We start from the raw sequence: 15,647 nt of genomic DNA, 5'->3' as shown, positions 1-15,647 counted from the left end.
CAGGCCACACCCACTTCAGGCGCGGGACATTTAAGGAGGCAGCCAGCAGGGAAAATGGCCGCTCACAGTAATAGGACAGTAGTTCCCCAGCTCTTGCAGGCACTGCTCCCCAGTGAGTCGCCCACTTCTTGCCATTGGCATTTACTACAGCGCGGCTACCAGCATTGCTTCAAAGCCGCAAGCACCTCCTGGCAGTGCGTTTTTTTCTGCAGCAGCACTTGTCATCCACCTCAGCAGTCTCTAGCAGTTATAGTCTCCTGCAGTGACAGTCTCCAGCGGCGGCAGCTTCCAGCGTCTGTACCACCGAGAGGGTCACCGGGACCCAGAAGCTCCAGCTGGGCCAGGACAGCCACAGGACGGGGTAAGCCCTGCCAAGGCAGCTCTCCCCTGTGTTTGTTCCCCCCTGCGGGTACTCGCTCACAGTAGTACACGGAGACACCCTACCCTATTCCCACCTCCCCTTGCGGTTATCTATAGGTGTGAATTGCGTTATGTCTGACCCTAGACCAGAGGGTTTTCCAGTCAGGCTTTACGGAGGGCAAAGTATTATGCGTGCATGTTGTGCAGCGCCAAGTTCCCCAGCGGTCAGGCAGAATCCCGCTGTGTAGCCTGTAACCCAGTGCGATCGGCTCCAGGGACCCCGGTGCCCCCCGCCGCCCCTGTAGAGCAGGTAACCAAGCCTGAATGGACTAGATCCCTGGCCGCAGCAGTGTCAGGGCTAGCCAGCTCGTCGGCAGCAATATTGCGCCGTTTGGGATCCGATTCGGAGGTGTCCTCCCCGGAGCGTTCGCAGGGAAGGTCACACAAGAGGCGGAGATCCCGCAGCTCTGAAAGGGTTTCCCACAGGTCTCGTCGGTCCAGGAGGTCGTCCAGATCCTTGAGGTTGCGCCACTCTAGAGAGTCGTTTCTCGCTTCTCATGGTTCCAGGGAAGCATCCCGGACGTATCATAGGTCCAGGGAAGCTTCTAAGCAGTCTCGGCATACAGGGAGGCCGGTTAGGTCTCAGCCAGACCCCTCACGTGCCTCATGCTCCTCAGCCTCTCAGGCTGCAGACCAAGATCAGCCCCCGCACCGTTTTTTAGGGGGTAGTAGCGATCTGGAAGAGGACGAAGGGTCCGCTGTGTCATCACTGTCAGACCTAGATGATGAACAGGTGTCCAGGCTGGCCACTTTAATGGACAGCTTGGTGGTAGCAGTTAGGGACATGCTGCAGGTAGCCGAGACTCCAGTCGAGGTACCACAAGCTACCGTATCATTCAAACGGCAGAAACGCATTCGTCAAACATTTCCTTTGCATAAGGATTTTGAAGAAGTCCTGGGGAAAGAATGGGAGAGTCCGGACAAACGTTTCAGGCAGCTAGGTAAATCCTGGGGTATAGTGTATCCTTTTTCAGAAGATCTAGTCAGAAACTGGTCGGTGCCTCCGGTGGTGGACCCGCCAGTATCACTCTTATCAAAGAGCACGGCGTTACCTGCAGCCGAGGTTGCGGTTCTAACCGACGCGCAGGACAGGAAACTTGATGCATTGGCAAAGACAACTTTTCAGGCGGCAGGCACCGCCTTGTGACCCACTTTCGCTTCGGCCTGGGTGAGCAAGGCGTCGGTGGCATGGGCAAAACAGCTGCGCAAAGATATTTTGGCAGGCGCCCCGCCCAGTGAAGTGTTGGATGCCACTGAAAATATCATTCAAGCAGGAAAATTCGTCTGCGCGGCGAGTTTGGATACAGCCAAATTTGTTGCACGCGCATCGGCAGCATCTGTGGCTACACGAAGGACGCTATGGCTGAAAAACTGGTCAGCGGATGCATCATCTAAAGCGGTTCTGACGAAACTGCCCTTTGAGGGCAAGAGATTGTTCGGCCCAAAGATCGACGATCTAGTCAAGGACACTACGGGCGGGAAGAGTACGTCACTCCCGCAGGGGGCTGGAAGATCAAGAAAGGCGCCATCTAGGAAGAAATCCTTTTTTCGTTCCTTTCCGCAGGTTACATCCCGGCCTACAACAGGACAGTGGACACAGTCAAAGAGGCCCCCAGCAGAGCAGAGGAAGAATCCTTCCTGTAAGACCAGGCCAGCCTGGCAAGCTCGCTCCAAGGCACCTAGGGGCGCAAGGACAGGAGTATCAGCATGAGGGGCTATTCACAGGGTGGGGGGCAGGCTGTTCCGGTTCCAGGAGGTATGGTTAACCCGCGTGACCGATGCCTGGGTACAGGAGGTCATCTCATGAGGGTACGCCATCGAATTTGCAACATGTCCACGGGAGCATTTTATCAGGTCCAGGATACCGAAAGACCCAGGGAAGGCAATGCAGTTGCGCCAGGCAATAAGACAACTATTGGCGCAGGGTGTGGTGGTGCCGGTGCTATTTTGTCAGTGCAGTATGGGTTTTTATTCGAATCTCTTCATAGTCCCCAAGAAAGATGGCAGGGTCAGACCGGTCCTCGACCTACGAAGGCTAAATCGTTACGTCAAAGCAAGACATTTCAGGATGGAGTCCCTCAAGTCGGTAATAGCGTCTATGGAACCGGGGGAGGTCCTGGCGCCAGTGGATATCAGGGACGCGTACCTGCATATTTCAATTCGCGACTCTCACCAGCAGTTTTTACGTTTTGAGGTCCAGGGGAGCTATTACCAATTTGTAGTGCTGCCGTTCGGGCTCTCGACATCCCCGAGAGTCTTTACAAAGGTGCTGGCAGCGGTAATGGCACTACTCCATGCGAGGGGGGTGAAAGCCATCCCTTACCTGGACGACATACTGGTGAAGGCTCCAGACCAGGAAGGCAATCTAGAGAGTCTGAGAATCAAGCTTCAGACTTTGGAGGAATTCGGTTGGGTCATAAACCACGAGAAATCCTGTCTAGTACCATCTCAACAGTTGGAATTTCTGGGGATCGTGTTCAACACCAAGAAGCACCAGATTCACCTGCCGCAAGCGAAAGCAGTAACACTGGTCAACAAGGTGCGTCCGCTACTTCAAGGGAGGCAAACGACCATCATGTATTGCATGAGAGTAGTGGGCATGATGGTAGCCTCCTTCGAGGCCATGCCGTCCGCACAGTTTCATTCCAGGGAGTTCCAGCATTTCATCCTGGCACACTGGAACAAGTCGCAGTGGACGTTAGACCAGCGAATCTCCATAACACCAAAGGTTCGCCTTGCCCTGAGATGGTGGACAAGTCTCAGGAAAATCCAGGGGGGTCGGTCACTGTTTACAGGACAGTGGAGGATACTGACCATGGACGCCAGTTGTTATGGCTGGGGCGGAACCTTGGAGGGACACTCCACCCAGGGGAGGTGGTCACAAGACGAGGCAAGGCTACCAATAAACGTCCTGGAGCTGCGAGCTATCCGGCGAGCACTGCAGTATTTCCAACCACAACTCAACAGGAAGGATGTGAAAGTCCAGACAGATAATGCCACGGCAGTGGCATACGTCAACCGGCAGGGGGGCACAAGAAGTGTGAGAGCAATGACGGAGGTATCCAGCATACTCAGCTGGGCGGAGAAACATCTGCAGTCCATATCGGCAGTTCACATCCCAGGCGTAGAAAATTGGGTAGCAGATTTTCTCAGTCGTAAGACAGTGGACCCCGGCGAGTGGCAGCTGCATCCGGAGGTCTTTCAAGCGATATGTCAACGCTGGGGCACTCCGGATGTGGATATGATGGCTTCCAGACTAAATTACAGGGTTCTCCCTTTCGTGGCACGTTCAAGAGATCCTCAGGTGGTAGCAGTGGACGCCCTACTGATCTCGTGGGCAGGGTTCAAACTACCATACGTGTTTCCTCCTCTTCCACTCATTCCAAGGATACTAAAGAAGATCAAGAGGGAAGGAGGATCAGCAATCCTGGTGGGTCCGGATTGGCCGAGGCGAGCATGGTATCCAGACATAATCGAGATGTTGGCCAACGCTCCGTGGCCACTCCCAGAATGGGAGGACTTACTATCACAAAGACCAATCTTCCACCCAAATTCAAGGTCGCTTTGTTTATGGCCTGGCCGTTGAAACCGCGATATTAAAGAAACGGAGATTCTCGGAAGCAGTTATCCAAACTATGGTCCAAGCCAGGAAGCCAACATCATCGAGAATTTATTATCGCGTATGGAGACGCTTCATCAGCTGGTGTGAAGAACGCCATATACATCCCATGCGTTTTTCACTAGCAAACATTTTAGCGTTTCTACAAGCTGGACTGGAATTAGGGCTGAAGCTAGGTTCATTAAGAGGACAAGTATCGGCTCTTTCAGTGCTCTTCCAGAGACCAATCGCTAGTAGGTTGGTGGTGCGGACCTTTCTTCAAGGGGTTGCACATACTTCACCCCCGTTCAGGTCGCCTACTCCGGCATGGGATCTGAATTTGGTGCTGGATGCTTTGCTATCACACCCTTTTGAGCCACTCAGGGAGGTACCCCTAAGACTGCTATGCTGGAAAGTGGTCTTTTTGGTGACAATCACATCAATATGGAGGGTATCCGAATTAGCGGCACTATCGGTCAAACCCCCCTTCCTGACTTTCCACCAAGACAAGGTGGTGCTGAGACCAGTTCCGGGTTTCCTACCCTAGTATCAGCATTTCACCTTAACAAAGATATTGTACTTCCATCTTTTTGCACAGCACCGGGACATGCGAGGGAGAGACTGCTGCACCGACTGGATTTGGTGAGGGCCTTGCAAATTTATGTGACAACGACCAAAGACTTCCGGAAGACAGACGCTGTTCGTAATCCCGGAGGGGCCGCATAAAGGTTCTGCAGCCTCAAAGGTGACCATCTCGAGGTGGATTTGGTCGCTAGTGACAGAGGCTTATCGAGCCAAGGGGAGGTCACCACCATTCCGGATAATGGCCCACTCTACAAGGGCGGTGGGGGCTTCCTGGGTGGTTCAGCATGGAGCCTCAGCATTGCAGGTATGTAAGGCAGCCACTTGGATGTCCCTGCATACATTTGCAAAATTTTATAGGGTCCATACATATGCATCAGCGGACGCTGCCCTGGGCAGAAAGGTTCTACAGGCGGCAGTCCCCTGACTGCTGGGGACCTTTTTTTCTGGGAATTTCCCACTCTTTTATTTCTGGGACTGCTTTTGTACGTCCCATGGTCTGACTGGGTCCCCCAATGATACGGACGAGAAACGGATATTTTTGGTATAACTTACCATAAAATCTCTTTCTCGTCACGTTCATTGGGGGACACAGCACCCTCCCAAGGATTAATTTCTTTATAGCAGGGCGGAGCCCTTTGGTCTCGGGTCACAGATGACGAGAGATATATCCAGAAGTCTGGTATGTTTTTCCCTGGTTTACGTTAAAATGTAAATTATTTTTTTGTGTACTCTCACTGGCTGTTTCCTACTGCTTGCATACAAACAAACTAATTAGCTAAGTGCCTGCAGGGGGGATATAGCCTGGTGGGAGGAGCTAACACTTTTTGCTTAGTGTCGCCTCCTAGTGGCAGTGGCTATATCCCATGGTTTGGCTATGTCCCCCAATGAACGTGACAAGAAAGAGATTTTACGGTAAGTTATATCAAAAATATCCGTTTTAAAGTGGTCGCCCTCCAGCATCGGCTATCCCTGGGATAGGACTGATGGCTCATCCTGATTATGAGCAATAGAAACATCGTACCTGTATATTGTGATACACATAACTACAGTGATGAGATGGATGGAGGGGAGACTCTGTAGTCGGTCTTAGTGCTGCAATAGGTTAGATGTGATTATCTCCAATGAATTTATCTTTTTGAACACCAGACGATGTCCCAACTAGTTCCACAAAGTCCGGTTTCCTTGGTGTAGTTCTCTCCTCACTATTTCTACACATAACACCTACCAGCTCCCTCTCATCTCCTGAGGTCTGAGGTGATAGCTTACCATTTATAGAACACAAACATGTAAGGTTTTACACATTTATTAGTTATTGGTAACAAGTTTATATATTAATGTGAAATATTCTATATTCTTATTGTACAGTATAGATGTGCCATCTGAGTTCTAGTTGACTTAATCATCTTGTATTACATGTAATTTTGCTTTGACTTAATGTTGGATTTCTTAGTAATATTTATTAATAAAAGTATCACTGAAAGGGAAATCTAAAAGCAGACAAACAATCTCTGAGAACGGCCATATACTTACTGATACGGGAAGGCTGGCATGTACACCACCTATCCCTCAGCATGCAGACAGCCAAACTACCAAATGAGGTCGACTACCCACTAGCGTTTGAAAATTTGCTGCGTTTTTTTCTTTCCAGGTGTCTATGGGGCTTTCTAATGTTAAAAATGCATTGCGGCTTTGCATGGGGGATATGAACATGGTGATGGATCCCTCTGCGGACAGACTCGGGGGTGGTGCTCGGAGGGGGTAGAATTGATTATATATTCGGATCCCCTTCAATATTTCCCAAAGTCAACTCTATAGAGTTCCTTCCCCGCGGAACCTCGGACCACTCACCAATCCGCCTGACCCTCAAAAACCCAAGTCTGACTATGCACAAAAGACTTAAAATATACCCATTCTGGCTCTCGTTGTTCGGCCCTAATGACCGCATACCAGACCAAATTCAAATCTATTATGAGGCACACGAGGCACACTCAGATAAGATGCTAGTATGGGAGGCATTCAAGGCCTATCTCAGGAGATGTTTCAGATCCTCAATCTCCTTTATAAAAAGAGCCACCTCACGAGAAGAATTACTAGCAGAACAATGCCAGCAGCTAGAGAGAGAATATATTGCAGATCCAACAGACATCAAAAAAGACAGATGGCTCCAAACGGGCAGGAGCTACTTAATATACCTAAAAGAAAAGGCCCAGAGGAGCCTTTTCTACACCCGACAATCCTTTTTTGAATCTGCACCCCAGACTGTATTAAGAGTCAAGTCAGACCAAGGAATAATACCCACTGACCCAAAAGAGATCTTGAACAGATTTCAACAATACTACAATGATCTATACCAAACACGGACCGACTACTCACCCGGGGACCTGGAACTCTATTTAATGGACACGATATTCCCAGAATTACAAGATGACCATAAGACCCTACTAGACTCCCCCATAACAATCGAGGAGATTGAGGAAGCAATAAACGACATGGCAAAGAACAAAACCCCAGGGCCGGATGGCCTACCGATAGAAGTCTATCAACAATACAAAAAAGAAATAACCCCACACTTACTCTCCCTATATGAATATATATTCGATAAAAAACAGCTCCCAGAATCAATGTTAGAAGCCACCATATTCCTCATCTTAAAGCCGGAAAAAAACCCAGAAGACTGTAGTTCGTATAGGCCTATTTCATTACTGAACATAGATTACAAAATCCTTACTAAAATACTAGCATCACGCCTAAACCAAGCTATAAAAGACATTATACACCCAGACCAAACAGGGTTCATACCCGGAAAGTCCACGTCAGACAATATTAGAAGAACGCAAGTGATTACGCAGGTGGGGTGGAGGTGGGGATCGGACTGGGCCCTGGCCTCATTAGACGCAGCCAAGGCATTCGACTCGGTTGAATGGCCATACTTGATGAAGACCCTACGGGGGTTTGGATTCGGGGATGCATTTGTTAGATGGATCTCTATATTATACAAGGCACCGACGGCTAGGGTAGTAGTGAATGTCCTGACCTCCGCCTCCTTCCTGCTGCACAGGGGGACCCGACAGGGCTGCCCACTTTCCCCTCTCCTGTTCGCAATTGCCATAGAACCCCTGGCTTTGAGAATCCGACAACACGCCTTGTATAGAGGTGTCCAGGTGGGACCCAGAGAAGATAAGATAGGGTTATACGCTGACGACATAATATTATATATGTCAGACCCCAAGAACACCCTACCATTAGCCATCACCCTAATAGACCAATTTGGAAATTTTTCAGGCCTGCGTATAAATTGGCAGAAATCCGCATATATGCCTTTAAGGCCAGAGGGATGGCAGACGGGGGAAGTATTTTGTAACCTACAGGTTACCCCCCAGTTCAAATACCTCGGGGTCTATATCACCAGAGACCATACCCTGAGTCTTGATCTAAACATCACCCCCCTACTGACAACCCTACAATTAAAACGGAAATCCTGGAGCGCTCTGCCACTGTCGGTAGCAGGCAGAATAAATGTCATAAAAATGATAATACTCCCCAAGTACTTGTACTGCCTAGAACACGCAGAAACAACAATACCTCAAAAATTCTTTAAAAAACCAACTCCCTAATATCATATATTTGGGGACATACCAGAGCCAAACTCCGAATGGACACACTACAGCGACCTAAAGAAATGGCAGGAATGGCGCTACCAGACTTCAAGCTCTATTATTTAGCAGGACAGCTCAGATATATCCATCACTGGCTGTCGGGCTCCTCCCTCCCCAACTCCAAACGCCACCTGATGTTCTTCCTATCGGAAACATCTCTTTGGATTCTCCTGGAAAGACCAGAACTGTTGACCAAGCAGATGCTACCCATCCACAGACTGGTGACTAATGTGTGGCAAGCATGTAAGCTACTGACCAAACGAAATGGCACCCCTCTGGAGACCCCTCTGTGGGACAACAGAGCACTACCACACCTAGTGAACCTGCCAGATAAACAATTCTGGACAAATCTAGGAATCACTACTCTAGAGCACCTATACAACGACCAAGGGCTAATTTCATTTGAACAACTACAACAGCTATACCAAATTCCAAGAACGGGCTTCTATAGGTACCTACAACTTAGGCACGCCTTAACAGCACAATTCCCAGAACCCAGACAGCCCTTCTCTCAGTACCCATTAATAGGCATACTGTGTACCCAGGGGCCCAAAGGACTAATATCGGCACTATACACCCACCTGTTACAATCCAAGATCCCTGAAACGCCAATGACAGTGGTGGAAAGATGGAAAGAGCTCATCCCCACTCTCACTAATGAGGACTGGGAAACCGCGATGTCCACGTACACTGCGGTGTCACCAGCAGCAAACAACAAACTGACACAATTATATATACTGCACCAGTGCTATCTGACCCCGACCAGACTGCATAAAATGAAGAGGATTCCCACAAACCAATGTCATAGATGCAGAGCCCCTAATGCAAACTTCAACCATCTAATATGGAGTTGCTCTAACATTCACGCATACTGGGGAGAAGTAACAGAGTTCTTGACTCAACTGATGGGTATACCAGTACCACAAGACCCAGCAGTGTGCCTACTGGGCATCCTAGACGAGGAGCAGTGGCAATACCACGACAGAATACTCCTCACTAAGACGCTATTCTACGCCCGCAAGGCAATAGCTTTGCGTTGGATGGATAGACGCCCCCCCGACACTCTCAAAATGGCAGAACATAATTAATGCTATTCTACCATATAATATGGACTTTCCCATTTGAGCTTTTTGATAGTCAGTAGGATTTGACTTCCAAGTAAAATATTCCAAACATTCAGAATATCAAAATGGTTTCTTCCTTGGGTGACTTCTCTGATGTTCATCAAGACTTGATATTTGGTTAAAACATCTACCACATTATGAACATGAAAATGGTTTCTTCCCTGTATGAATTCTCTGATGTAACACAAGACTTGATTTTTGGTTAAAACATCCCCCACAATCCGAACATGAAAATGGCTTTTCCCCTGTGTGAATTCTCTGATGTACAGTAAGATATGATTTCAGGCTAAAACATTTCCCACATTCCGAACATGAAAATGGCTTCTCCCCTGAGTGAATTCTCGCATGTGTAATAAGAGCAGATTTCTGTGTGAAAGATTTCCCACATTCAGAACATGAAAATGGCCTCTCCCTTGTGTGAATATTCTGATGTTTAACAAGATTTACTTTCTGCTTAAAACATTTCCCGCATTCAGAACAGGAATATGGCTTCTCCCCTGTGTGAATCCTCTGATGTTTAACAAGATCCGATTTACTGTTAAAACATTTCCCACATTCAGAACATGAAAATGGCTTCTCCCCTGTGTGAAGTCTCTGATGTTGTAAAAGACTCGTTGTTTGTTTAAAACATCTACCACATTCTGAACATGAAAATGGATTCTCCCCTGTGTGAATTCTCTGATGTACATCAAGACATGATTTCAGTCTAAAACATTTCCCACATTCTGAACATGAAAATGGCTTCTCTCCTGTGTGAATTCTTTCATGTGTAATAAGAACAGATCTACGTGTGAAAGATTTTCCACATTCAGAACATGAAAATAGGCTTTCCCCTGTGTGAATTTTCTGATGTTTAACAAGATTTACTTTCCGTTTAAAATACTTCCCACAATCAGAACATGAATATGGCTTCTCTTCTGTGTGAACTCTTTGATGCCTAACATCCGTTCTGTAAATTTTATTTTGCTTAGTAGTCTGTGATGAATCAGAAGATGGAACCTGTTTAGAAGAACCAGAGGATAGATCTTTGCTGTGAAGGACTGAGGGTATATCTGAGATAATGGCAGGCTCTTCATATGTATCCTGTATGACACCAGGATCTTCCACTTTACAATCCACTGATATCAAATATCCCTCTGAGCTCCTGGTGTCGTCATCTGCCAAGAATAAAACAGATTTTAATGTTTTTGAGCATTACAATTATACTGATAGTTTATGACATTTGTACATATGAAATGAAATGTCCTGACTGAATGACTGACTGATTCATCAACACACAGCCCAAACTACTGAAGTGTATATTGGTAACATCCCTTTCTCCTGCCCATGTGCATAACCTTACATTTATCAATGTTAAACTTATCTTGCCATTTTTCTACCTAAGCTCCCAGCTTATCTAGGTCCATTTGAAGCTGCATATTGTCCTCCTTTGTATTAATTATCTTGTATAATTTTCTATCGTTTGCAAATATTGACGTTTTACTGTGCAGCCCCTCTATCAGGTCATTGATATATTGAACAGAATGCGGCTTAGTACTGAACCCTGTGGCACCCCACTAGCAATGGTGGCCCAATGACAGTATGACTAGTTAACAACCATCCTCTGCTTTCTATCTCAGGGCCAGTTCTTTACCCAGATACACGTTTTCGCTCAGACTGAGCTGTCTCATTTTATATATCAGCATATTATGCGGCACTGTGTCAAATGCTTTAGAGAAATCCAGATATATGAGATCAGTAGACTCTCCCAGGTCCAGTCTAGAACTTACTGCATTGTTGAAGCTGATCAGATTAGTCTGAAATGATCGACCCCTTATGAACCCATGCTGATGAGGAGTTATACCGTTGTTTTCCTTGAGGTATTCCAGGATGGCATCTCGCAGAATACCCTTCAACATTTTTCCAATTATTGAAGTGAGACTTACCGGCCTGTAGTTACCAGACTCTCTTCTTGACCCTTTTTTGTATATTAGAACCACATTTCCAATGCACCAAACCAGTGATACAACCCCAGTTTCAATTAATTTCCTGACGGATGGTATTATTTGTGTATGCAGGTATTTTACTATATTGCTGGTACATGGGCCGCCCATGGATCTGTGATTGTATGATGTGGGGTGACTCAATTGTCAGAAATTGTTGTTCAGGGAAGATTCACATATATTATGAATAAAGACTAAGTGTTGGCCCGAAACGTGTCATAGGGTGCACATTCTTTCTCTTGGTTGTGTCCATTTTTTAACATGGATTAAAAAATAACCTTTTGGATTCTCCATGTGCGGGACTGATAGTTTTCTACTTCATGTGGTTGAAATGTTCCCTTAATTTTTTTGAGCAGCGAATAATGAAAAAAATGCTTAACATTGTCTTTGGTTGAATAAGGGAATATACAGCTGAAAACTCTGACAACACGGACTCTTCTCTACATGTAGCCTCACCTGGGGGGTCATCTATAGGAATCCCCTCCTTACACGGCTGATTCCCCCTCACATGTGTGTCTGTAGCATCAATATGGATCAGATCTTCATCCGGATTCACCAGCTGTGAAATAAATATTGTAAAAGTCATCACACAGTTGGAGAAGTTGTGTGGAAGTTTTTTTATGGCCAGAAAAGGTCATTAATTAGTATGAGGAGCCGGAATGACATGGCAGCAGTAGTGATCTGGGCCAAATAGCTGCAGGTCTCCTGTATAACTCCAACCTGTTGCTTCTTTATTCCAACCAGAAGTCTCCAGAACCAGAAAATAGTGATAAGATGTGGAGATCTAATGTCTGCGGTCGGCTGTAATCCCGCCATCTAAAGCTTTCTCATTACACAAGTCTCAGTCATATAATAAGACTGAACACAAGACCTTCCCAGCCGTCCTACAGACCAGAGGGGAGATTTCATGAGACCTTCTCTCCATTTACCTGATGATCCTGTGGAAGAAGAGGATGGTGACATCTCTCCGCTGCTGTTCTCTTACTGGATCTACCTGCAGAAAACACAGACAGCCACTGAATTCATTCTCTACATACAAATAATAAAGGCCATATTGATTTAGTCCTGTCTATTACCTGGTGATGGGGGGGACTGGTGGTCCTCCATCATGATGTCCTTGTACAGATCCTTGTGTCCTTCTAAATACTTCCACTCCTCCATGGAGAAATAGACAGTGATATCCTGACACCTTATAGGAACCTGAAAACACAATGATACCGTCATCACCCAGACAAGTTATACCGCCATAGCGTTACTGTATAATGTCCCAGCATTCCCAGCAGCGTCACCTCTCCAGTCAGCAGCTCAATCATCTTGTTGGTGAGTTCTAGGATCTTCTGCTCATTGATCTCCTCCAGTATCGGGGGGTGAGGTGGAGGCCCTATGATTGGTCTCAGGGGTCTTCCCCATCCATCAGACACCGGGGCCTGACAGCCATCACTAGAAGTCTTCTTCACTACCGTGTATTCCTATTTATGGGGAGATACATCCATAAATATCCCTGCAGACATTCCCAGAGCCCTTCATGTCTCCAGTAGAGATGAGCGAACGTACTCGTTACGAGTACTTGCGCACCCGAGTACCGCCATTTTCGAGTACTTCAGTACTCGCGCGCAAAAATTCGGGGGGCGCCGGGGGGCGGGGAGAGGCGTGGCGGTGCGGGGGTAGCAGCGGGGAACAGGGGGGAGCCCTCTCTCTCTCCCTCTCCCCCCCACTCCCCACTGCTACCCCCCGTGCCGCCACGCCGCCTCCCGAATCTTTGCACGCGAGTACTGAAGTACTCGAAAATGGCGGTACTCGGGTGCGCAAGTACTCGTAACGAGTACGTTCGCTCATCTCTAGTCTCCAGTTATGTCCAACAATTAGTAAGATTCTCCTCACAGCTGTGTTCATTATCTCCATTGTTCTACTCAGTCACAGGAGCAGAAGAACAAAATGATCAGAGTTTTGGTTCTGTTTGAGGACAGACAATAATGACCTCCAACAACCTCCAATTGCCTTATAGTAGATCTGTTGGGTTTCCGTCATTCTACCAGAACAACCGGCTCTATTATTTTCCCCGGCATTTATGATGAATCTGCAGTAAATCCTCTTCTGTAGATGTAACCAGAGACTGACATAGATAAGATTGATGGAACGTGACGTCATCCCCAGAATCTCTCACCTCTCCTGTAAGCTGGAAGAGTATCTCTAGGGTGAGGTTGAATATACTCTCCGCCATCTTGTCCCGGTTTCTCTCCACCCTTGTCGGGTCAATCAGAAATACTATCTGATATAGAATATATCAACTGAGGATCCTAAATGGAGAGAAGATGAGACAAATTTCTGTGCGTTGCGAGATGCATACAAATCGCGTGTAAAATTTTTTTTATATGGGTTAATTTACACAAGCGATTATTATTTTCTTGGACCAAAAGTTAGAGATCGAGAGATCGCAGCACCTTCCTATTTTGGGTGATATCGCTCATTATTTTCTATGGAACTAAAAAAATTTGCCCCACACTGGCGTGCTGAGCGATGTTTATATGAGGCATGGTGGTTTTCTATTTTTACTATTTGAACAACGTGCTATTTTCACACATGTGAACATCTCATGTGCAGCAATGCCTTTTTTTAAATTCAAAAAAGGAAAGAATGCAGGTTGTAAGTTCATATCCGAGTTTATTAGACCAATCTTGCATGTGCGCCAATGTAATTCTGCTCTGAGGATACATACGCACAGACATTTAAAAAGTTGCACCCCAAATCGTGAGCACTTGGCCATCCCATCCATGTGCATGTACCTAAAGATGACAACTACAATAACTAAGCAAATAATGTGCTTTTTACTGCTGGGTTTATTGATCCAACCTCGGAGCATTATTGGGACCTATGATGCTCTGATTTAGGTTCGTTAACCCATGGTCGGCCAGAACACACGTCCGTATCACAAATTCGGAAATATGTCTGCAATACGGTCAACTGAAACTCACTTTCACAAAAAAAAAATTCTACCTCCTGGGCCCCACGTAAAATAAAGAACTCACTCCTACTCAACCTCGCTGGATGTAGCTGAGTGGCTACCACTGCCCCAGTGCTGGCTTACATTTATACCGTGTGGCGAAAGTCAGGTGACTGCTGCAACCACAGTCCACAGCATCATTGTCCCAAACTCCTGGCATCATGCCACCCAGGATAATAGCACTGATGCCAGGAGTTCACCTCTACTCAGCCCTGGGGGGCTGAGTAGAGATGAACATACTCTATTTTTTATTATTTCATGTGGAGTCCAGCAGCTTGAATTTTTTAATTTTTTTTTTTACAAAAACATTGTAAATCTCCATCTCCATCTATCCTGTGACATCCTGCTGTTGTCCAGAAGCCAGAGACATGGAGAACTAACCCCAGGCCAGTCGGACATACCTGATCAGGATTTGGAAGACTCAGACATGAAATGCACCTCAGTTACTTCCGAGCAAAATGAAGACCTAGACCATGGCCCAATTTCATGCTCATTTATTATAAAAATATTGGCCCAATCCTTTTCCCGGTTCTGATAGAGCTCGCTGATATTAAACTGGATGTCAAACATATTGGTCGAAGAGTCAAAGAATTGGAGAACTCTCACCAGGAACTCCTACGACACAGTAAAGCAATCCCAGATCAATTTACTAGCACAATAAGACCATCTAACCCAAGCTCTGTTATCATTGGAAGACAAAGAATACAGAAGCAGATGGATAAATATCCGCTTTAGAGGCCTTCCCCAAACCACAGCAACTAAAACCTTTAAATTTGCTGCCTCACAAATTTTCCAGTTCTTACCGGGGAAGGAGAGAGCTCACAGCATAATTGAGCGTATCCATAGGGCCCTCGACCCTCACCCTCAGAACCACCCCCAGATGTCATCTGCGGCTTGCCTAGCTACGTAGACACCTCAGCTATTCTTCAAAAGGCTGCGAATGTCAGGAAATTCTATTAGAAAACAACAAGATTTTATTATACCAAGATATCGCTACATATACACTGGCCAAAAGCCACATACTCAAACCCCCGACAGAGGCTCTGCAAGGAGGCTTCCCGTGAAATGGCTCTTCTTGTTTGGCCTAGCCACAGTCGGTTAAGAGATCTCCATCAGATTCCCAGATGACCTTAAAAACACTTTGAAGAAACTGGGTATCCCTCCACTTGACATTCCCACATGGATGCCAATCCAAATCCAACACCAGATTCCAAAATTATAAAAGAAGAATTGGAAACTTAATACCAGGACCAAGACCCTGAAACATAGATAGACTAACAA

At 46.6% G+C, this 15,647-nt stretch overlaps 1 pseudogene; it reads right to left on the bottom strand.

Moving 5' to 3' along the window:
- Positions 1–5,890: 5,890 nt before the first annotated feature.
- The window catches only part of LOC136626718 (zinc finger protein 585A-like), a 41,613-nt pseudogene continuing 31,856 nt past the window's right edge, over positions 5,891–15,647 (bottom strand).

This window comes from Eleutherodactylus coqui, chromosome 4, assembly GCF_035609145.1.
Source record: "Eleutherodactylus coqui strain aEleCoq1 chromosome 4, aEleCoq1.hap1, whole genome shotgun sequence".
Taxonomy (NCBI): Eukaryota; Metazoa; Chordata; class Amphibia; order Anura; family Eleutherodactylidae; genus Eleutherodactylus; species Eleutherodactylus coqui.
The sequence above is the reverse complement of the archived record's forward strand: the minus strand, read 5'-3'. Positions and strand labels throughout refer to the sequence as shown.